The sequence below is a fragment of the Danaus plexippus genome, chromosome 5 (assembly GCF_018135715.1).
Source record: "Danaus plexippus chromosome 5, MEX_DaPlex, whole genome shotgun sequence".
NCBI classification, from domain to species: Eukaryota; Metazoa; Arthropoda; class Insecta; order Lepidoptera; family Nymphalidae; genus Danaus; species Danaus plexippus.
The window spans coordinates 875,679-898,947 of NC_083539.1; the positions used below are offsets into that span (position 1 = coordinate 875,679).

Here is a 23,269-nt window from a genome sequence, read left to right on the forward strand (position 1 = left end):
AAAGGCTTTGTAACATTATATGATACTTTCTTAAGTGGTTAAGCTTATAGAATTTATTGTTTTACTCCAATTTCGAACGAAATCCGTCTTGAATATTTCGAGTAACAAATCTTCTAGTTCCGATATTTTAAAACACTGCCAGATTAACTATAGTCCCTTCTAATAATGTAAAAGTCACTGAGGTTTCGAAGATCCCAATATATCAATGCAGTACAAGTCGATTACGAATTAAAACGTCCAAAATCATTTCCAAAGGGATTCATTTAAATTAAGGACAAACCTATTTCTTTAGATTTAAATAATATACAGGGTACTGTAGTTAGATTTGTTTATTTCATGTGATAACTGGCCTATTTTTACTATTTTAGACACATACTTTTCTCACCTTTTCTTAGTACAGCTCTAAAAATTAGTCAAAATAATTTAATCCCAATGACGGTACGAAAACATAAAAAACAGACAGCCGTAAACAATACATAAAAAGTTGTTTTTGTCTGAACGCCATAAAAATTGGGAAAATTAATTTCTTACCTAACCTTACCTTTGCTATTCCATGTAGTAAACGTAAGGTCAATCATATTTCTGTTGATATCATTTGCGGTTATTACCATTTGATTTATGTCGTAAGCATTATTATTTTAAGTGAAGATAACTATGTAGTATCACGTAAGTTATGCTCGATTCTATTTATATTCTTTGCCACTGAGAGATTGTAGGAAAACTACAAAACATCTTGTTTATCAATTATAATAAAATTACACAACTAAAGGTTATAACCTATACTTAAGATTTCATAACTACCCTCATGTTAGTACAGCAGTGCCCACCAATTACTTCTATGGTTTCAGGATTCTTCTGGTTTTTTATGGCCAGGTATTTGTTCGACCGGATCGGCAGCGTTCCTGCCTATGTGATATTTTATCTACACAACAATGCTGCCCCAGTGATGTTCGTTAAATTTTTAATATATATTTATAAACACGTTCGTATGTAGGTGTCGGTCTACGAAGCAACGCTACTTGCATCGATTTTTTTTCCATACTTAAAATTTAAGTACGTCTTATAGATTCGGTTACTGAGTACCAAACACCCAACACAACATTTTTTGAATGTAACATAATAATAATAAATTATCTGCACTATCAAAAATCAAATTTACACACCATTGACAAAAATACAATGTAATTCTTATAGTTTGTCTAAATTTACATTCATTTTGTAATGTGACTGAATTAAAATACTCACATCGGGTAGGAGACAAGGCGCTGCGTTCCCCATTACTAGATTATTTTTGAAGTTGTCGCATTATTCAAATACGTTGAAGCTATCAAATTGATTAAAACTTGTAATGATTAAAAAAAATACACCATGTAATCTGATCACATTACCATAACCTAAGTATCTTTTGTCATTTGATTTTTTTGGGATGCAAGAATATAAAGTTATATTAACAAAATAAGTCAAGTGGAATACAAGCTTGGTTCCAAAATAGTCGGAAGCATTTGTATAGTGAGCTTTTTGGGAAGTTCATGTCATAAAAGATTGCTAGTTTATAAAATACGTTTTTATTATTATAAAAAATTTTATTTGATCAAATATTTTATTTTGTCAAATAATCCAGACGATATTATGTGACATTTCACAGTATTTTATGAATGTGCTGAATTAAAAGGATCCATTGTCACCTCTGGTCTCCTCGAAACTCCAAATATGGCAATTGAAATCCCTACTAGCTGCAAGTGACCGCAACCATGTTCCTACATGGACAATTTAATTAATTGAACAACATAGCTGTTATATGTTTTACTATATTTTATCGATGCCATTTCCTATCAAATGTTTGATGATAAGGATTGTTTTGGCAAATTTAAATGTAACTAAGGTTTTTTGATACGATGACTATGAATTATATGTGATTCGTCCCGTCTGCCCGTGACCGCGGTTGCTGTAAAGGAACCGTTCATGTAGATAAATAATAATAAAAAGCAGTATTGAAAAAACTTTTCATTTAAATGTGTACACGCTAAGATCTTAGATATTGTAATTTTTTGCAAACCCTATTTTTTTTTTAACATAAATATCTTATGTGATACAAAAATAAAATAAAAGAAAATCTTTATTATAAGTAATAATATTAATGATACGATTTTCGTTAATTTACAGCTATTTATGAGCCTGTATATGGATCGCATCAAGTAATTTCTTTTAAAATTTTATTTCATAGTGTTCTGTAATTAAAAATGCTGTACAATATGCTTAATCTTGACAGTTCGTCTCTCCAAAAACCTAATTGTAACATCAGTTTTCAATGCGGAGATTCAATTATGATCTTCTCTTATTTTAAATATGTTAAATAAACTATGTTATCTACAAAAATTCTAGACTAGAATAAGTTAAATAAAAGTCAACCTTCACATTATTTCAGGCGTTTCCTTCTCTGCACTATAAAAGAACAGGCTCGTAAAGTACACCCTTTCATTTAAATGAACTCACCTTTACCGTCTGCATTGATTGTACATTTCCAATCACATAAAAACTCTTGGAACGACTCCATATATCTATCCTAATGGTTACTGTTATAAGCGAAGTATTCACGTCACTTATATTTTTTTTTATCACGTATTCGATTCTCTGTTTTCATGACTCATGATAAAAAAAAATCCTTCCACTCGTTTACAGAATCGTGAACATTATTCGTAAAATATATTTAATAAAATTCAATTAACCTTGATATGTGAATGGGTTGTTTTACATTTGGTAGTGTTAATGAACCAATTTGTCTTGTAAGTTTATGTGAGGTGCGCTTTGATATTATAACATTATTAACATCAATTATTTCCCATAATAAAGCAATTAATTACATTGAAATGTAATAAAATGTGTTTTTTATATATAAAACTTATTTAAACCTCTCATCATACTAATATTTTTCGTATTATCATAGTTTTAATTAGTAATAATGTTTACAATAGCCATAAAACAAGAAACATGGCACGATTTAATTAAATTGTAATAACCTAACGTTCCATTCTCATTAATTTTATAATAAAGAATTGTTAAATAGAATTTCTCATTAACGTTTTATTTTTACTTTAAACATTTTTTTTGTATGTTCGTCGTGTCCACTAGTCTACATAACTAAGATTTTATAATCGTAATGACTCGTTACGTATATTTTTACTGAGGTAAAAGTATTCCATTCTGGTGTACGAAATATTTATGTTTTTTTTTTTTATATACCCTAAATTTGCTTCTTTATAGAAGTTTTAGAGATCTTACTGTTTTGTGTAGGTACGACGTTAAATTCTATATCTTTGTATTTTTAATATATAAATTAATTTAAGTATTTTAAATCCTTAAGCGTTTAAACACGCGAACTGCCATTACGCAGTTTTATAATTATATTGTGTTTTATTATTATTTATATAATTCTAATTGTTAATTTGATGCTCTTAAGTGTGTTCACTTTCTTTCTTTCTTCTTAATGTAGTTCTGGAAGGCAATCCAACGTCCTCTGTCTGTTTGTTGTAATCTATCAAAGCTAATTCGTGTATAGAGGTGTCATTGCCAACCCGCCGGGTTGACTACCTGTTTGTCATGTTTATATTAATCCTAATAATATATCAACTACTAATGGAAGTACGCCTGGATCCTTAAAACATTGTTGTCTCGTATTTGACCTTTGGAGTTGACATTCTAACCTGACCTCTCATATTCTCTTATTTAAATTTTAATTCAGATGAACTTAAAACTCTAAGAAAAATCCAATTAATATTTTCATTACATAATGGATTAAATATTATAATAGATTGAATTTTTAATTACAATTCTAATTATAATTTAAATTAGTTAGTTTTACATTCTTTTCAAAAGTAAATGTTGACTCAACTTCTAAAATTTATAAATTAGATTACATATATGACAGTTTTACTATAATAAATCTATAAAAAAGGTCGTATATTTAGTCGTTTATTAATAAGCCTGCTTCAATTTGTAAATACACTTGTTTCTTAAAATATCGCTAAATCTACCTGAAAAAGGCTCTTACGTAAATTTATCATAAGTCATCGAAATCTTCTTTAGTTCGTTTTTCATTTAACCTCTACATGTTACACAAAATGCTATTTAAAAAATAACACTGTAGAGCCACATAAAATATAATTAGGTATTCACTGACGACAAGACATTCGCGAGATCTCTTCCAATTCTCATGAGCCTTAGTGCCATCATGCATCTAGATCCTCGAGTGTTTTCAAAATAATAACAGTATTAAATCTTCTAAAACGTTAACTTATTTATGTGAAATTTTATTCTACATGTCATAAAATATTCTCAAGGTTGTGTGGCTGTATTTTATTAAAAATACATTTCTCCAAAGCACTTCACAAATATTCTTATATCGAAATTCTTATTAAATTTGAGTTGGTGTTTATTTTTGGGAGTCCTAAAATATAAATTTGAAAGCACCGAAACCACCACCAGCAAAAATGAAATATAAATTAAAAATTTTATAAAACTCTCGATCCAAAAAACAAGTAAGCAATTATTATGACAAAAGGCTAGTGTTACAAATGTCAGATCCCACATATGGTTGCAAGCAAACTGTGCGGGTAACATTCCTATTACACCTAACAAACGACCTGATGACCTTGAAGAACTGAATCGATTTCCACTAAACATAGCTAAGAACACTCAACGAAATACCTTTAAAAAAAACCGCATTAAAATCGGATCATCCGTTTGGGAGCTACGTTGCCTCAGACAGACACATACACACACAGACACATCAAACTTATAACACCCCGTCGTTTTCGTGTCGGGGGTTAAAAAATATATGTAGCGTAGTGAAAACGTGACGACGTCGATAATGATAATGTGCTATTAAACGATCTGATAACAAGTGAATGCTAACATGTTACGGCTGTAATTTGTGGACTGTAAAAATTTATTTGTTATTTGTATTAATATAAGATATAATTTTAAAAAGCAGTTTTCTTCGTATTTTATTGTAAATGTAGATTATATAGATTAAATTTCGATGACGTTCAAGAAGGTGTAACGCGATTTGGGTTGAATTGTATAGTGCTGATTGAAGTGAAATGTTCCGATATGGCAACACTAAAAACTTGATTCTATTACACATTTATTATGAGTGTGGAAATGAGAACTTCATGTTGATAATAAAACGTTTGCGAATTTTATTAAGGAATTTAACATACTCTACTGTAATAGAATTAAAACTGATTTTTGTTTTGTTCGAATGGTCAAAGCATAAAAAAAGTATAATTGTTATTATTTTTAAAATTTTGTTTCTCCTTTTTTTCTAGCATCAATTGTAACCATTCTATAACCAAATATAAAAAAACTACAAACAAGAAACTGTCAATATTATAAAAATAAAATAAATTTTGTACGTAATCAAAAGTTTTACATTGATAATTGATTGAATAATATTTTTTGACGTTAAGGAATTTACGTGAATAGTAACATGAAATAAGACGCGAAACCTTTTGCAATGAAGCATACAAATGTTTTTTCCTTCACAATAGAGACTCGTCGAAGGTAAGAACGAGTGTATTGGGAGTGATTCCTACGTTAACAAAAACAATCTGTAATGTTATGGCCGTGTGTATTCTAACATTTCTACTTGGATACTTTTTTCTTTTCAAGAACATTTGATTATTTACTGTGGCATATTCTATTTCAACTAAGATATATAGTATTTTTATTCTTTGTACTTTTAAATATTCACTCTTTAAAAAACAAACAAAATATTTTTTATAATCAAAAGTCTCGATGAAAATAAATCGGTTCGAATTTTTTTGTCTCGTGTCAAAATGAACTAGTATATAAAGTAACCAATCCTTGTTACTTTGTTTTTCGTGATCATTATATATAACGATAATTTTTTTACAGAAAATAATAAAATTATTTTACAAAAAAAAAAACGAACAGTAATACATATATAATATAAATGTTAGAAAATCATTTTATAATAGCTTCATACATTTAAAATTAGTTATTATCTGGAGGTATTGAATAATTGTTTTTTTGTTATTTTTTAGTTTAAATAATTACTTCAGGTTTAAATTAATCACTTGACGATAACGAACAAAACATATTGTGATACAATATTTTATTATTATTGATATTAATTACATATATAAGATGTACGAATACAACATAATTATATTAAACCATAAATTATCTTCAAGTTCGTACACATTGACTCGAATTAAGATATTAGTAATTTTAATCAATAGATAGGTATCTTTACGGCAATTAACACCATTGGACCAGACTTTTGGTTACCGTTGGCCAACCCTTGTTTTAGAGGGAACACCTAAAAGTGATGTTTCATTGTTTAAATTATGTTGGACTTTAATCAGTCTAAATAAGGGTTTTGTGTAAAAGAGCATACAGCAAATTTCGGAAATTTTAAAGAGACAGGCGTTGACTTCAAGAGGACTCGGTAAGAATAACTGTTACATACTTTCGAGATAACTGATTCTTGCTTAGAAGAAACTCACGACAAGATAAATTCGAGAAACTGTTTTAACGAAAAAAAAAACTAACAATTGTAAAAGGAAAAAGGCTGGTTACAGTTGAACATCTGGTCCTTGTAGAGGAATAAAAAAATGTATGTGAATAAGACACATTCAAAACATTCCGAAACTATAAAGAGCAGTTAGTTAACCGGTATTGATAGGCAGAATTTTACCTCAGATTGAATCGTCTACCTGTGAAAGGTAATTTAAACTTACGCTCCAGATCAAGATATAAGCCAATACACGGCGACGTTTTTTACTAACACTTACGTGATATAAATAACATTATAATATTAATTTTACAATAACAGAATCATATTTTAGTAGATTGATATAAATAATAGTCTTTTAAGCGTCTTCATAATACGTATAAGCAAATTGCACTCTTGCGAAGCCGTCGGGACACCCGTCATAAATACAAATAAAGATAATATGAACATGTCCTTCTATCCTTCTGTTTCAAACACACTAATAGACCGCTTTATAATAATCTTTATAAAGTACGGAACGTAAATCGTTGTTCATTTGTCCACGTAATGCCTCTATTTATTTAGAAAAGACCAGCAGCAATGTTTGTGAATTGGTTCAATTTAAACTTGGTAATGTCCGTACCACAACACATTTTTCATGTCTCTTTTTCAATATCTGTTATTTACGTTAATTAGTACAATTAGTTTTAATTATGATAAAAAATATAGATATTTGTATTATTAATAGTAAATTTAGTTTGATGTTACATAAGGCTATGGTTGAATATTTTCACAGGTGACTTTGCAAAATTATTTCAATTAGAAAGTAAAGCAACTTACTTTAGAAAAAATTACTAGTATTTTTTTTTTTTTTTTAATTTTATTTTAATGTTTTAAATATAAGTTATAAAAGAGGTGCCACAGGGAAGAATATCTTACATTCTTTGCGTGAATCGATACCTACATCCAAACAAATAAGTCAGTATGAAAATATGATATAATTTGTGGGTGCTTTTTAAATGTGACTACTAAATAAATATTGTGAAGTAACTCGAATTTGCTCTTAAAGTTTGAGGTAAATTTCTTTGATGTTTCAAAAATTCATTTATACTTCTCCGTCTATTATCTCCGCCATATCAATAGCAAAAACTATATTACAAATCACTAGAGTTAAGTTTAAAACCTTTTTTTAGACTAGGAAATCGTTTAAAATTTCGAGTTAATGGGGTAATGTTGTATATGGGGCAAACAGTTTTTTTGCACGGCAAAGTTAATTGAGTCCCTCAGCGCTAATGTTTAATATCCCAATTAGTCAATATGATATATTTTTAATAGAATCAGTGTAGTTGAAATAAAATCGTTATATTTTTGCGGTTGCTTCAATATTTTATTATATTTCAGACCAACTTATATTTATTCAGAGGTTTTACTTAAAATATTGCTGTATATAAATTTGAATATTAGGTTCTATTCAAAATAATGAAATCTAAAACATTCGCGAGTATTCATTAAAATGAAAACTTATATTTTTCGGATTTACTACGAGAATTTTATTATTTTTAAAAACTAAATAATCCCTACGTTTCGGTTACTTTTCAGAAACCGTGATCACGGGCAGACGAGATGTTAATGCTGAAAAGTAACCGAAACGTCGGTACTATGTAGTTTTTTAAAATAATAGAATTCGCGTAGTAAATCCGAAAAATATTAGTCTTATGTTCTCTATATAAAATGTAAAAAAATATCCAAATTTCAAATTTTGACATCAATTCAAAATGTCACTTACATTAACAATATTTCCAATTGTTAACCAAAAACAAAAATGCTTATCTAATCTCATTACGTATTTTCCCAAACATACAGTGGCTTCTGTACACGACTTTGTTGTCGAAATATCCCATCAATATAAAGGTTAAATCAATTTCCCTCATATGAATTTATTTCTAAATCTAGCTGTTGTTTCCGGAAACACAATGGGGCCACCTGAATAGGCGTTGATTCCCGCATCGAAATCCGGTATTGTTAGAAAATTGGTGGATAAACAGCATGAAGTGTTATTTAAGTCCTGGATTAGTTGTGACAAACAAACTGTTTGTTGTATGCGTTTAATAAAGAAATATAAATAAAAGAGTGTTATTTATTTCAGATTATTTGAATTTAATTGAAATAGTACAATATTATAAAAAAGGAAATAAACTGAGCTGTTAACTTTATTCAGATTGTCCAAAAAGATTATTCTGTTTTAACTGTCAATTGCAATTTAACGCGATAATTATCGTTCATTTAAATTATTGCAAGATTTTATACTTTTTAATTATTTTGTAGGAAAAGACACAGTATTGAGATCATTTAATACAAATAAGGAACGTCAAGAAAGTGTATTGATGATTTATACACGATATAACATACACATAGATAAGTAATTTACAGTTTCGGAGCCTCTGGGTTCTTGGTTTTGTAGGCCTGACTTTGTTGTAGGAGTCGGACTATAGAGTCCAACACATGGTCTATTCACACCACACGGAAACATAACTCCATGTGGGTAGGAAAGAAAGTGTGACATCCCGTCTTTTCTAGATCAGATCTAACAGTTTTAGAAGATTTTTTTTCCGATTCAGTTTTAGTAAAATTTTAGTTAGTATGTATATTCATTATCATTGTGTATAATTCGAGATACGTCATAAATTTCTGAAATATTTATACAGCACTGTATCAGGAAAGTTCATAATGGTGGTTTTGATATTTTTATCTCTTCGGTTATCGACTGAGTAGTGAGGACGTTAAGGTGACAGACAAAGTGTCTTAATAAATGCTGTTTTGAAAGGTAACGTTAATACATATAATATTGAAATAAGTTTTTCCTGTCAAATTTCAACACAATTATATATCCCGCCTTTCCTTGTGATGGTTCCGTCGTCGAGGGTCCTTCGGGTTTGATCTTTTTGGGTAAATAATTAATGTCGTCTTTGCAAGGATCCAACGGACGATCTCTTTGGACATACTCAATAAATCTCTTTCGTCAGAAGATTATCATAAATTCTTCCATTGTGACTAAACTATTTTAACAAAATTTTCTCTATTTCAGAGACTTCGTAATTTTAAAGTGATCATGTTAACATATTGCCAAACCTAACAACCGCATACCAGAGTTAAATAAAAGGATTCAGTTGAGATTAAAAAAAAAAAAGATTAATTCAAAATTTTAGGATGATGGTCTCTTCCATACGAAATAAAATAATTTGATCAAAAAAAAAGCTACAGCTTCTAAAAATATAACAGTGCCGCTAGGTCTAAGGATAACCTATTAAATAATATGATTTGAAAGATAAGAAAAACATGCTTCAGAATGTAACAAAGGACTAATCAATATTTTTCTATAACTAAATAGAACCGGGTATATATTTTAAATTCCATATTATAACCGGCTCAAATAAATGGTTACATTCACATTATAAAGACTACTAAATCTAGATAAGAGATTTAAGTTGGGTAGCTTATGGTTGAATTCACTCCATTTAATAACATTATCTCGTATTGTATCAAGAACAAAGGAAGATAAAGGCTTAATTGCCGGCTAAATATATCTTTACAACCCTTACACACAAAGGTCATTTGGATCTCAATGGAAAGGGAACGTAAATTTTTCACAGTTTCCTATAATAAAATAAATCAAAATGTCGCCAAACATGAAGTTAGAAAATTCGTTAACTACTTATTTTAAATCTATCTATTTAAAAATATCAGACAAATAAAAAAAAATATACAACCCTTTTCATGTGTATGTAGACAACATTATATTTTCATCTTTATACTATATTTCTTCTGTTATAAAATATTGATAAGGATTTTTGCAAGAAAACCTTATAAATGGCATCTCTGTTCCAATACGATGGTTCAAAATATAGTATAGTGATTAATTCACCAATTTAAGTCTGGGTATGGCAGCTTAAATCAAACGGAACGCACCATGTCGGAGGTTGCAAAGAATCCTGCTCGTGTCGATGAGTTTTCTATTTTATATTTTCTATTATGAACTTTAATTGAAACCGGAGCTCAAAATTAACTTTAACAAAATAATTATACTTAATGATTTTATGAATAATTTTTTTGTAAGGTTCTATTTTAAATATTTACACATAGAAAAGCTTAAAGTATAAGGAATAAAATTTCTGCAAGTGTCAGCTCTTCAGTTAATATAAGACTTTACTTTTATAATAACTGTGTTTTCTGAGACATTTTCTTTCTTAATAAGCTACTTGAATGTTAAATCATTGCTTTAACATTCCGTCCTGTCAGTTTAAATAAACAAGGTTTTTTGTATACATTATACAAAGAGGCGAGAACTGTCAGTATTATATTGTCCTACGATTTGTCACAGCATATTTTTTTTCATATTGTTATAAGTATTTCTGTTTTAGTTGATGTCCTTTGCAATGTTTGCAAAAATGTCTAGAATCATTAATGTAAACGTGGCGTCGGATTGCAAAAGAAAACTGATTTATGGTTGTAGAAATCCTTTATTAATAAAATTAAATGGAAAATTTGTCAACTACGGAAAGTAAACCTACGATTATCCTTGTCAACGTATTACAGTCGGTTTAAACAACGATTGTCTAGTTTATTTGTTGAATAACTAAGAGTTAATATAACTTGATATATATAGTATATGTATATGTTTAGTAAAGTCTGGTCAAAATATTTTAAAGTATATTCAACGATAAAAAAACTATAGAGTTTAAAAGTAAACGGTAATATAATATAAATTAACTTTATTCTAAATTCTTTATGATAGACGGTCAAAAATGGTAGATTTACTTAATCTTTTTATGTATAACCACTGTCTGAGTATCAAATTATATGTTTTAAAGATAGAATTATAAAAAATTAAGTTTAAATTTATCACGAGTATGAAACTAAATGATTTCGCTAATTATATGTTATTGATATTTAACTTGAAACCCAGTAGAGGCTACTGTTTAATATGGCTAACTAATTACATTTTGATCACAACTATTTAATGAATATAAAATTTTGGGATTTGATTGAATATTGAATAAACAGGTAAATATAATTAATAATATGGTATAAAGATATTTGTTTAGTAAAATAAGTGACATTCAAACTCAGTGTATTAACATCCAAGTTCCTGTTAAATTACAAAACATATTTTATCTCATGGTGCTTTACATCTTGATATCTTGATAGAAGAAACGAGTGTTTTAAGAATTTTCTAAGCATGTTAAAGTGTTACCTAGCTCGTGTTGGTGTCATCCGTACATTTTCTCCATACAGTCTGTGGAATAAATAAATATAAGACGCCCTTTTTCCTACTTTAAAGTAATTAAATTGTTTGCAACATAGTTTTCCTCAAACCAATAAATAGCATAGGTTTTTGATTTTTTAAATAATATTATTATTTATATATAAATATCAGTCAAGGCATGTTAAATTGGACACTCTTTGGAACCAGTTTTACGCTTTCATTCAAATAATAAATTATAATCCATATATTGAGTTATTGAAAACTTTTATATGAATTTAATTTTTTGGTTAAAAATTTTTCAAAATCTATAACTTCGATTTGGTCATATTTTATTGAAACTGGGCAGGGTGTCCGAACTAAATTTAGTGACCAGACGTGAGGCCGGCTTTATGGTAATAAAGGTTCAAGTCCCATACTTCACAGTCCACTTAAGATGCTTGTCTTCATAGTCATAAATCAATGTTCAAATAATCTATATGTTTCTAGAAAAGAGTTACCTAAATTGTCTGAGTTTACGAGAAAAATATAAGATTTTTATTTTGAGAAATTGATGATTTAAAGGTATTTGAAGTAGAGAACTTATAATATTTAAATTCCTGATATATTTAATACTGTACAGTAAACACAATCGTATGAAAGATCTACCATTTTGAAACTTCATAACATAAATATTTGCTACAAATAACTTTTATATTTAAATATCGACTGTATACTGGTTGACTATCATTTAGCCCGTTGATGTTAGAAATGAGGACATAGGTGAATGCGCTATCTCACTAACAGCTCATTTGCTTTTCCCTTGAAGACAATTGAATTGTAATTGGAAGGAAACAAAGACTTAGACTAACAATTTTAAAAAGTTTTAATCATGAAATTTCTACAAAGGAGAAGGCAGGTCCATTAGCGTCTGGTGTTTTAAAGATAACAGCGGATGTAGGAATTAAAGCTTGCAAATACGTTTTAAAACCAAAGAAGCTCTCCGAGACTGAAGTACTGATATACTTTTGCAAAGGCACCGAGGTTTCTTCTAGCTGCTTGAGCTTGGGATCCAATGATTCGACCAACGATGAGGTCCGAGGACAACTCAGTATTCAATAACATAAGGTGCTCGGTGTATTCCAAATAAACGTTCTGAATAGTTGATGACATTCAAGCGGACTGCTATTGGTGGTGAAACGACACTCTTATATTTTTGTTACTTTAAATGTCACAAGTTTTGAAACGCTCCATTTAGTTATGCCTTAAGTGTGAATCTGACACATTTTACCACGGCTTCTTATTTAAACGATATTAGATACCGACTTATTCTAGAGCTGGATTGATACCATTCCACAACTGTGACGTCATTTGCATAATCAAATACTTTTTTCTAGTTGTGTCATGAGGTTTGCATTCAATATACATACCATAACCTAACAGATTATTTAGGTAATTAAAATCAGACGATACTAAGAAGGCTCTACAAGTTTTGTCTTTCGACTCGTCTTTTTAATATTTTGTGAAAAAGTTGCTATTATTATTTGTGTTTCTTTCTCATGCTTTAGGCTTATCAAACTGGAAATAATTTAGTTTTAAAGTAAGAACATTAGAAATCGGACTACTTTCGGTTAAAGCCATTCTTTAAGATATTGTCAACACTAACTTTTACATTCTCTTAAAGACTTAAGTGGTAATTAAACAATAATAAATACTTAAGTGTAGTAAAGTATAATAAAGGCTTAGTGAAAATTAAATAAAATCCACAAAATGGTTTTGTAATCATTGAACTTAAAATAGCTTCAACCCTAAATGAAAATTTCTATTACTTGTGAACAGGGCTCTAAATTATTTCTTTTTTTTTCAATGAAATGGTTAAGTTAAGTACGGTTTTTTTACTATAACGGACACAAAAATTTTAGGCATAATTTATTCGATCTTTCGATTTCGATTTGACCAAACGTAAAAAAAAAGTAATAATTATACATAATAGTTTATAGTTATTATATAATTACGGTATCACGTTTAATGAAAACGGGACTCACGTAGGAAACTCAAATCCATTTCGGGATACGAAACTCGCCATATGACAGTTACTTAAGACTTATTTTATTTATGACTGTTATCAGAACAATTTTTTAATTGTTCCCCATAAAAGCTACGTCAATATAGGTTTTTACAAATACATATATCAATCAATAAGCAAGAAGTGATTATTTTTCACAAATATTTTTTTAAATTTGTTAAGATTTTACCTAGCAATATAAATTTAGCAAAGACTTTTATTACAATATTTTGTTATATGATAAGTTCACTAAATCATTATGAGCTCTAAGATTTTTGCGAGTTTTATTCATTTAAATCACTAAATCATTGTGCCATGGTCATGATTGAATAGAATATTTTAAAAGTCATCCATAATCCTATAATCAAAACATATTGTGGGAATTGTTTGTTGAAGTCAAGTGTGTAACAATGGAGTGCTTTTGGGTGAAAGAATTTAAAAAGCTAAACACTCCGATACACCAAAATGTGAGGTACTTCATGTTCTAACATAATAGTTTTAATACTATATTCAAAGTAAAATCTACGTAATTTAAATATTTATTATTTATCACATTTTCAGTTTATTTATGGAGATATGAGAGTTATATATAAACTGTATATTCCTTAAATAGAGTTAAAAATTTGGGGTAACGTCCATCTATCTTTATCTAAACCATTGGTCGAACAATATCGTTGTTTTTATTGCAATATCCGAACAAAACAGAATTTCGGTGGCTGTGACAATCAACGCCTATTCAGGTAAATGCTTTGTATTTTTGAATACAAGAATTTGATTTCAAACTACATTTGTGAATCCGGAATTGATTTATAGCTATCATTACTGCGTGATTAGGGTATTGCAATTTGTTTATTATAACCCCCCATGTTATAGATGTTGCTTTATAAATATAAGTACTTAAATCTCTGTTTATTAGAAGAGAATTTTAATGAATATTACGATTATGTGGAATAATTAATTAAATTTATAAAATCTTGGTCATAAATATTCATTTCTCAATTAACTAAACTACTAGGACGTGTGCAAACAACGTTTCTAAGCGGGTTGTCGTATCTCAACGACTCAGAGTACATCAGAGTGGTTTAATAATCTTGAGCGCTGAGTTGTTCCAGAAACAATCTGTTAATTGAACTTCCTGCCCCAAATGTTAGGTAATCTTGATTTGTTATGCAACAAACGTACGAGTTATTTCCTTGTATTTTATAAATAGTTTAGAGATATACAAGTTAATGAAGTATTTTTTCATAAATCGCCTCATCATTTTTCGTCCATTTATCGCGTGTCGTATTACAGGCAGCCGCGGAGTAGGGGTTAACTGAAACATGTTCCTCAATAGTCAGATCGGACTACATCAGTTGATCGTGCAAAATTTATATTCTCATTTATTCACGTAATAGTTCAGAAAATGAGTTTTGCTCACCGATTTAAATAATTTAAAATACGCTTATATAATATATATCCCGTACTATAATTGAGATTGAAAAAAATATTGGACAGTTTCATATCATGTCTACATTTAGTTTAGATTTTTATTAGAAGTTTTAAAATAAATTATATTGAAAATAGGATTTATATCCTAAACTATTGTTCTTTACTAATATTACAAAAACTTTCAGTTAGTAATAAAATATCCAAAAATTTTTGATTTGCATCGTTGTTTTATCAAATCACAACACACTTTTATTTATCAGTTATTTTAAGTCATACAAGTTTGAAAAGTTATTCTATTTTATGTTTTTTATGTAAGGTCCCAAAGAAACTTTTATTAATTAAAATTTTTATCAGCTTATTCGTGTAATAATAGGTTATTCGAGTGATTAATAGGTATCGCAATACTTAACCTTCGATTATAGCAATGTTTCAAAATAATTGCAAAACCGACCTTCGTCTTATGCCTGGTCATGTAATTCCGACGGAGAGCGTTCTCGTATTATCCGCAATTCATATCACGTAAATACCTTTGGATATTTAATGCTACTCGAAAAATCAAAGACGTTCGATCTCTGGAATTATTTATGAAGTGTCGCACAACACCAGTTTCCAATCAGATTGAAGGGATCAAATTGAGTCTAGCGTTCTCAACATTACTTAGACATATAAATTTAGGACATAGTACTTTAATAGTTAATGAGAATTGTTGGAAAATATGAGAGTATCTTGAATGACATTGATGTTTTTGATAATTATATTATATTGATGAGGAAATTCATAAAAAAATCATTTAGATGGCACTTCCGTTTTGTAATGAGCGGAGCCAAAGAATTTTTTTAAGACTTTCTTTGTCGTTTCCTTTTAAAAAGAAGTTTGATCTTTTTTAATTATGTGATTTATTTCCAGGACAAAAGCTCTTAACCTAATTTTGAAAAGTTATTCTTTACGCAAAATTTTGCGTAAGTATAGTCATTAAATCCTTATATTTGGGGACAATTTTATTTTTCATAACCAGTTCTCATTTTCACCTGATCTGATTAAGTAGGAACTGTGCTATGTTCACAATTTATTAAAAAAAAAAAAATGCCTTAAGCGTGTGTAACATATTTTAAAGAATAGTTGTTTACGTGTTGCTTTATAATTTTAAATTTATCAAATAGCACATACTCATTACGTGTGTATTGTTTACTTTATCGACGCCAGATAATTTGATTTAAATGTAATTTAGATTAATTACCGTTGTTATAATAGAATTGTTAATTTTTTTTAACGTTCTTACTGGAGAGTTTATTTTATTTATTTATTAGATGTAAAACTAGAATACGTGTGTTCAATCAATCCGTTAGTCCGATGAAAGTAATGCCGCTATTACAGAGACAAATACGCAGCGATCTCAAACGAATCGTATGTTACTACATCGTTCGCAAATTAACGAAAACGAGCATTCTTCAACTTGATTGATTACTTTCATTTGTACTGCAGGGAAGAATATAACTTTATGGGTATCTTTTCATTAATTTCCCTTATGTTACAATGATTTTTCCTATTAATGCGGGGTTATATATTTAAAGAACCTTTAAAAACGTTGTTATTGTAAACGTAAGAAGTAAGAAATATATGTATAGATAAGATAAAATTAAAAATCTTGCATTTATAAATATCATTCTGAAATGGTTCAGGTTATAATTTTGTTCATACGATTGTTTGGGTAAAACGGGTTACCTTTATAAATATCATAATTTTTTTGGCAATGCGTGGGATGAAAAAAAACAAAAGATAAACTGTAAAGAAAAGTTTTGATGAATCGCTATCGGAGTGTCTTTAAAGTATTGTTTCGATTAATTCTGTATTACAATATTTCAAACATTACCAACTTGTGCGTATCTGCAAAAATATTATATCGATTTTGAGATTGAGGTACAGTTGAAAATAAAATAAATAACTCCGGAATGCTAGAGACTTTTTGTCACATTGATTTTTATATTGATATAAATTGAGAGTAAATTTAAAAATTTAAAACAGCTAAATAAAGGCGAGTTTACGATACAAAACATGATAAGAATATCAAAAATTATATTCGTAATATATTTAACATAACTATAACTAACTTAATTATTTTTAAAGTATTGTTGAATGGCTCAGTAACTATGAGTCAGCTTAGGTATAAAATAATTCAATCTTCTAATTATTCAGTTTTATTGCCTGACCAAAATGACTGTCCGACTTTGTATTCCCAGGCAGACCCATTTAAGCCGACTTATTTACACCTGAATTAAATCCAATTAACGGTAGGTAATCCTGAAGTTACTAGCGAATTAATGTTATCTCGTATCCTTATTTATATATAAATATTACTTTCAATACCTGACCTTTGTATTAACCTTTATAGCTTATTAACCTATCCATACTGTTCAGTTAATGTTTATTTTTTAATTATATAATATAATACTTTCGTCAAAGCACATGCTTCTATGAGAATTTACTTTTTAAATAAGTATTTTTCTTTGTCGTATCCGGCGGTATGTCATTGAACATTTTATATATTCCATTTCAAACGGTTTGTATAAATTCTGTGAATTGCCATAGTTGAGTGATATAGTGTTATTAAAACATCCCCAGTTTCCTCACGGCGCGGTTGGAGAATGGGAATTTAAAGTTAACGCAGTGGACTTACCCGTGCGACACAATGTAAGGGAACATATAGCGTGTATGTGAATTATGTCTGATCTCATTGTTTTCCTTGTCGCTGAAAACTTTTGTAAGAAATTCTATTTGATGGAGCACGTTAGGTTCATTATAAAATATTTGTTCGTTATACAGCATTTAGGAGATAAAACTATAGAGATTAGATAAATATAATATGTGTATACTATATAATATAAATTGAGAAATTTGCATCTGTTATTACCAAAAATTTTTGTTTTGTATGAATATTGTAACATACTAACAAATTTCGTATCATCGTACCGTAAACTTACTCGGCGATTGCTTAGAAACAAATCATCCAGCATTAGACGAACTGTATGATATACAAGTAGGGGTCTGTAAATAGCCCGGAGGTTGTATTATATTGTATAGGGGCTTAGACAAGTGAAGCTAACGGCTTATACTTATGGATATGGAAGTTACTCAGATAGAGGACTGAAATTACAACCTCATTTTCTCTTTAGTTATGTAGTCCTCGTTATTACGCCACAGTTATTTAATGGAGCAATAACTATTTTATCTCTTCCTCTATTGATTTTCTTCAGACTTATCTTAGCTTTTGTATTATTTTTTATTTGTCATCTATTATTAGAAAAGGTTTGTCGAAGAAAATGATATTTTGTAAGACTATAACATTTCCCGGTTATAAAAGTCACTCAATCATTAGGAAGATATTTTTTCACGAAAATTAACAATGCTGTCCAAGCGAGCCTATTTACTATATGACATTGATTAACGAGCTTGTGTAATGAGATTTCCCAATAATTTGTTATTGACTGTTCGAATGTAGGGCAACTTGGTACCATCCCTCAATATGACAAATTTTTTATAAAGCATATTTTAAAATGCCTCATAGAATTTAGTATAATTAAAAAATATTAATAGACAAAAATTGTGTAAATGTATTACTAGTAATGCTTATCACGTAAATACTTTTGTATCTTTAACGCTACAAGGGACAAAACGTTCGATCTCTCCAGAATTATTTATGAGACGTCTCTTAACAGCATCGCTCCTAATCAGTTTGAACGAATCAAGTTTAAGGAAATTGTTCAGTATGAATTGTTTTCTTGTACATGATAAGCTATTTTTCTGTGCATTGCCAACTTTAAGAAAATCTGAAAGGCTATACGTTTTCATTGTCTTTAATATCTGAATGTAGTAAAATTAATTGTACTCCAAATGGAAAACAGCGAATTAGGAACCGATGTATGTTATAGACGTAATAAGTAATAGGATAAGAGAACGAGGGCGATGTTTTTGTATAATTATAATATGAAATAACCAGGTATTCATGAATATAGTCGTGGTGACCTGGAGGTTAAGGGCCCGCCTCTCATACGTGAGGGCGCGGGTTCGAAACCTGGCAAGTACCAATGTGATCTTTTCATATGTACTTTCAGTGAAGGAAAACATCGTGAGGAAACCTGGTCTTATAATTTCAAATTATAAGATTGAAGTCGCCAACCCATCTTGAGCAAGCGTGGCGATTAATGCTCTAACCTTCTCCATGTGAGAAGAGACCTTTGCTCAGCAGTAGGCTTCGATAGGCTAATGATGAGGATGATGATATACTATTTCAATTAACAATTCTGTTGCTAAAACTATTTATCTTTTAAACTAATTAATTCGGTTTCATAACAATAAAAAATGCATTTCAATATTCTTTATCACAATGCTTTATTGAAACTCGCAAAACTATCATTAACGACAACTATGCAAAAAAGGCTTTCTAAAAAGGCATAGGTTTTGAAAGTTCATTAAATTTGAAGCCCGATCTAATTTACCTTTATTTGGCAGATCTGTAAAGATGTATTAAACGGGTGACATTCCTTTGTTTTCAGTAATTCCCGTTGTTATTAATTCAAGTGAAATGGACCTGAAATTGGGCAATGCTTTTCTTCTGAAACAGCTGTAGTGATTTATTTTGGTGGTTATATCATTTTACAATAAATAAATTTTGTAGGATATATGTGTACATAAATAAAATAGATAAAAAACTTTGTATTTCCAGTTTTATCGATTGAGCTTACAGATCTTGTTTATTACGAATACTCAATTAACAATAGAATAGAAAAAGGAAATAAAGGGATAAAATAGAGAGATTAATAACTATGCAATTTAAATTTTCTTTATATAAATTTAATTCTGCTATAGTTTTTTCTTTAAAATATCGTATTAGAAGTAGGAAGCAGTAGCATTTTACGGTACTGGAACTCAGCTCCGGTAAATGCCTCCTCCAAAGCTTTCCATTTCTCTCGGTCTTGGGCTATTTGTTGCTATTATACTGGACCAGAATTTTTTTTTATCTGTACATACAAACATAAAAAGTAAAAATACTAATAACTTATATAGCATCCACTCTAGTTGTTGTTTCGCTTTGGACAAAAAATGAAAAGGTTAACAAAAAATGGGAATAAGAGAAGAGAGATGGGGAGCAAGAATAGAGGGACTAGGGGAATAAAGAAATCATTCTTTCATTTATCTTTTATGATGGGAAAAAGGGCCGAAAGATACACCCTGAAGATTGTTCATGAATGCGCTCCTATAACCGCACATTCTCACGACGCTTGGCTAACAGGCGACTCAATGAAACAGAGAATTTTCTGATTTCCCCATTAACAACATCTTCATCCCCACAATCCCCAGATACAGATGCTGCTTTGGGGACAAAAATGTTTCTGAGACATTTTTTGCTTATTTTTTGTTTTTGGCAAAATAAATTTGGACTGATGTAAACCTAGCTAACAATGTATTTAAAGAAACATCTAGATGATGAACAGAATAATTCATGGCAGTTATCATAGCCTTTAAGGTGGAACTCTGAATATAAGTGTAAACATATAACTAGCACGTCTAATAGTTGGTTCCACAGTATTTCTATCACTAGTCGAAGTTGATTACGAAACTTCTTAGGATGTTTTCCACGAAAGTTAACAATACTTTATTGAAGAACTACTGACCAATAACCCTTGAAAATCATATCTGCAATTTATTCTTAAGAGTTTGACGAACATCTCTTATATGTTTACCATCGCTTCCAAAAACAACTTCATGGTGGTCAATTGGAACCGAAATATTTTCATTACATTCTTATTAATGCACCAATAATACTTAGAAACCTTAACAAAATAAAGTAGTGGTAAGTACATAGTTAGAAGGAACCTTTGAAAATCACCTATACTTATTTTATTTATTATTCTTATAAAGCCAATCATTTTATAAATATTTCGTTTAAAATTATGAAATAAATTGTGGAACAATATAAGTGTATTCTCTCGAGTATCGACACGTAAATAGCCCGTGGCTGCAACATAATGTATTGTGGCTTAGACAAGTTTAGCTAAAGGCTTATTACTTATAAATATTGAAGTTACCGGGGATAGAAGACCGGAATCACTCTGTCTTAAGTGGAATTCATAGTTAATACAGGCAAATTTATTATTTGTATGGCTTTGTTACTTGCCATTATTTCACATAAGGAAGAGAAAATTTATATAGTCATATAAAAAATATTAAAATAGCTTAAACGTATAAGTAACAAGCCCAAATTTAATCTAGGTACTGTAAAAAAATAAAATCTAAATGAAACTAATATTTTTCGGATATACTACGCGTGCTTTATTTTTTGTTAAAACTACATACTTCCGACGTTTCGGTTACTTTTCAGCAACTGTAATCACGGGCAGAAGAGATCACGTCTTTGTTTGATTTAAATGAATAAAACACGCGAAAGTCTTGGATCTCATTAAAATAAAATCTGCTCACAAAAGTTAGCTTATTTTTCACAAAACATTTAACGAGGGTTATAGATTAATGTAAAGTATTATTGTGTTTGAAGTATATGTATACTGGTTTTCAAGTGGGTATCACTGACATCCTGAATTTTCAAGCAAACAAAAAAAGGGTTACATAAACTTATATTATATGATTATTTTTTTTTATTTATTAAATGCAACCAGGCCTTTATTTTTATACGGCCGTAGATGGTATTTTAATTATTATATATTAGCGAGGTATCAATATCTTCTTGCTTAGTCTAATGGCGTGTTCAGAAGAATTTTCTATGAAACTTTTATATTTGGCGCGCCTAATAATTTTTTAACCTTTAGAAATAAATCAAGTTTTTTTCTTTCAATTTATCATTAAGACGGTTAGTTGATAGATATCAATTTGAAATCAGTGTCTACTGTAAAGCTGGTTTATATAAATTGTAACCTAACAGGCCCGATCGTTGTTCGTGATCTCTTAGAGAGTAATATATTCATCATATCTTACAAAGCTTGTTGAAGGATTTTGTTACCTGAGTGACAGATAAAAGCTCTTAACTCTTTGTTTGTTATTCTACTCACCTCAGTTACATTGTTTTATTCCCATTACAATAAAATCATAATGCATATAAAAGTTTTGAATATAATTTATATATTTCATGACATTAAATAATATCAGAATAAATAATTATCTTCTGATTTTATTTAAGAGTTTAGTCAATGAGAAAGATTTAACGAACCTCCTATCTCTATAGTAATAACGACAAAGTGAAAAGTATTTATTTTGAATGAAACTTGTAAATCAATTTGGCTATCTCTGGATCAGGCACAGATAGTGCTTAGGAAACCTCTACATCCTTTAAATTTATCTGAAAACGATAGATCAACTTTTGTCTATTGGCTGCATATCAGACACATTCCACTAGAAAATGATGTATGCCTTCCTCGATCCCACAAGAGTCGCTATACGGGGGATTCAATTTATTTATCATAAATATAAATCTATGGAGTGGATCTCTGTTTTTACGAAATGTTCTCTACATTGTATTGTATTGTATTGCACAAATATAATAAATACAAAAAAAAAATATCTACAAATTTATTTCTGTTTGACAAGCAATGTTTTTTTGTTTATATATTAATATCTTTTATTTCCTTTGATTCAACTAATAAGTTCGGATTACTTACGTACTTGTTTTCGAATAAATCTGTTAGTAATACAATATTGTCAGTTGTTAATTTTTTTTTAAATATATAAGCTACTGATGTCTCTTTCATTCTTAGCCCGATCTATTTAATAACATATTTAGCTAACAATATCTTGCTAACATATACATATTATATACATATATATATATATATATATAAGTATGTATTTCACCAAGTCACCTATATTAGATTAAATATCGTAAAAGAACGACCCACGAACTGAATTATATTTTTAGAACCAATCTGGATACAAATGAATCCGTCTATTTTTGTACAATGCTTTACATTATTGTGACCTTCTACAATATTAAGGGTAATCTGATTTGAGATTT

The 23,269-nt window shown here is 29.2% G+C and overlaps 1 long non-coding RNA gene across 1 annotated transcript; it reads right to left on the bottom strand.

The window, feature by feature from the left end:
* Nucleotides 1-731: 731 nt before the first annotated feature.
* Nucleotides 732-2,790, bottom strand: LOC133320777 (uncharacterized). Its single transcript, XR_009753916.1, has 2 exons — nt 2,494-2,790; nt 732-1,945 (listed from the first exon to the last, which is right to left on the bottom strand). It is a non-coding gene; the product is annotated as an uncharacterized LOC133320777 (long non-coding RNA).
* Between the last annotated feature and the right edge of the window lie 20,479 nt (nt 2,791-23,269).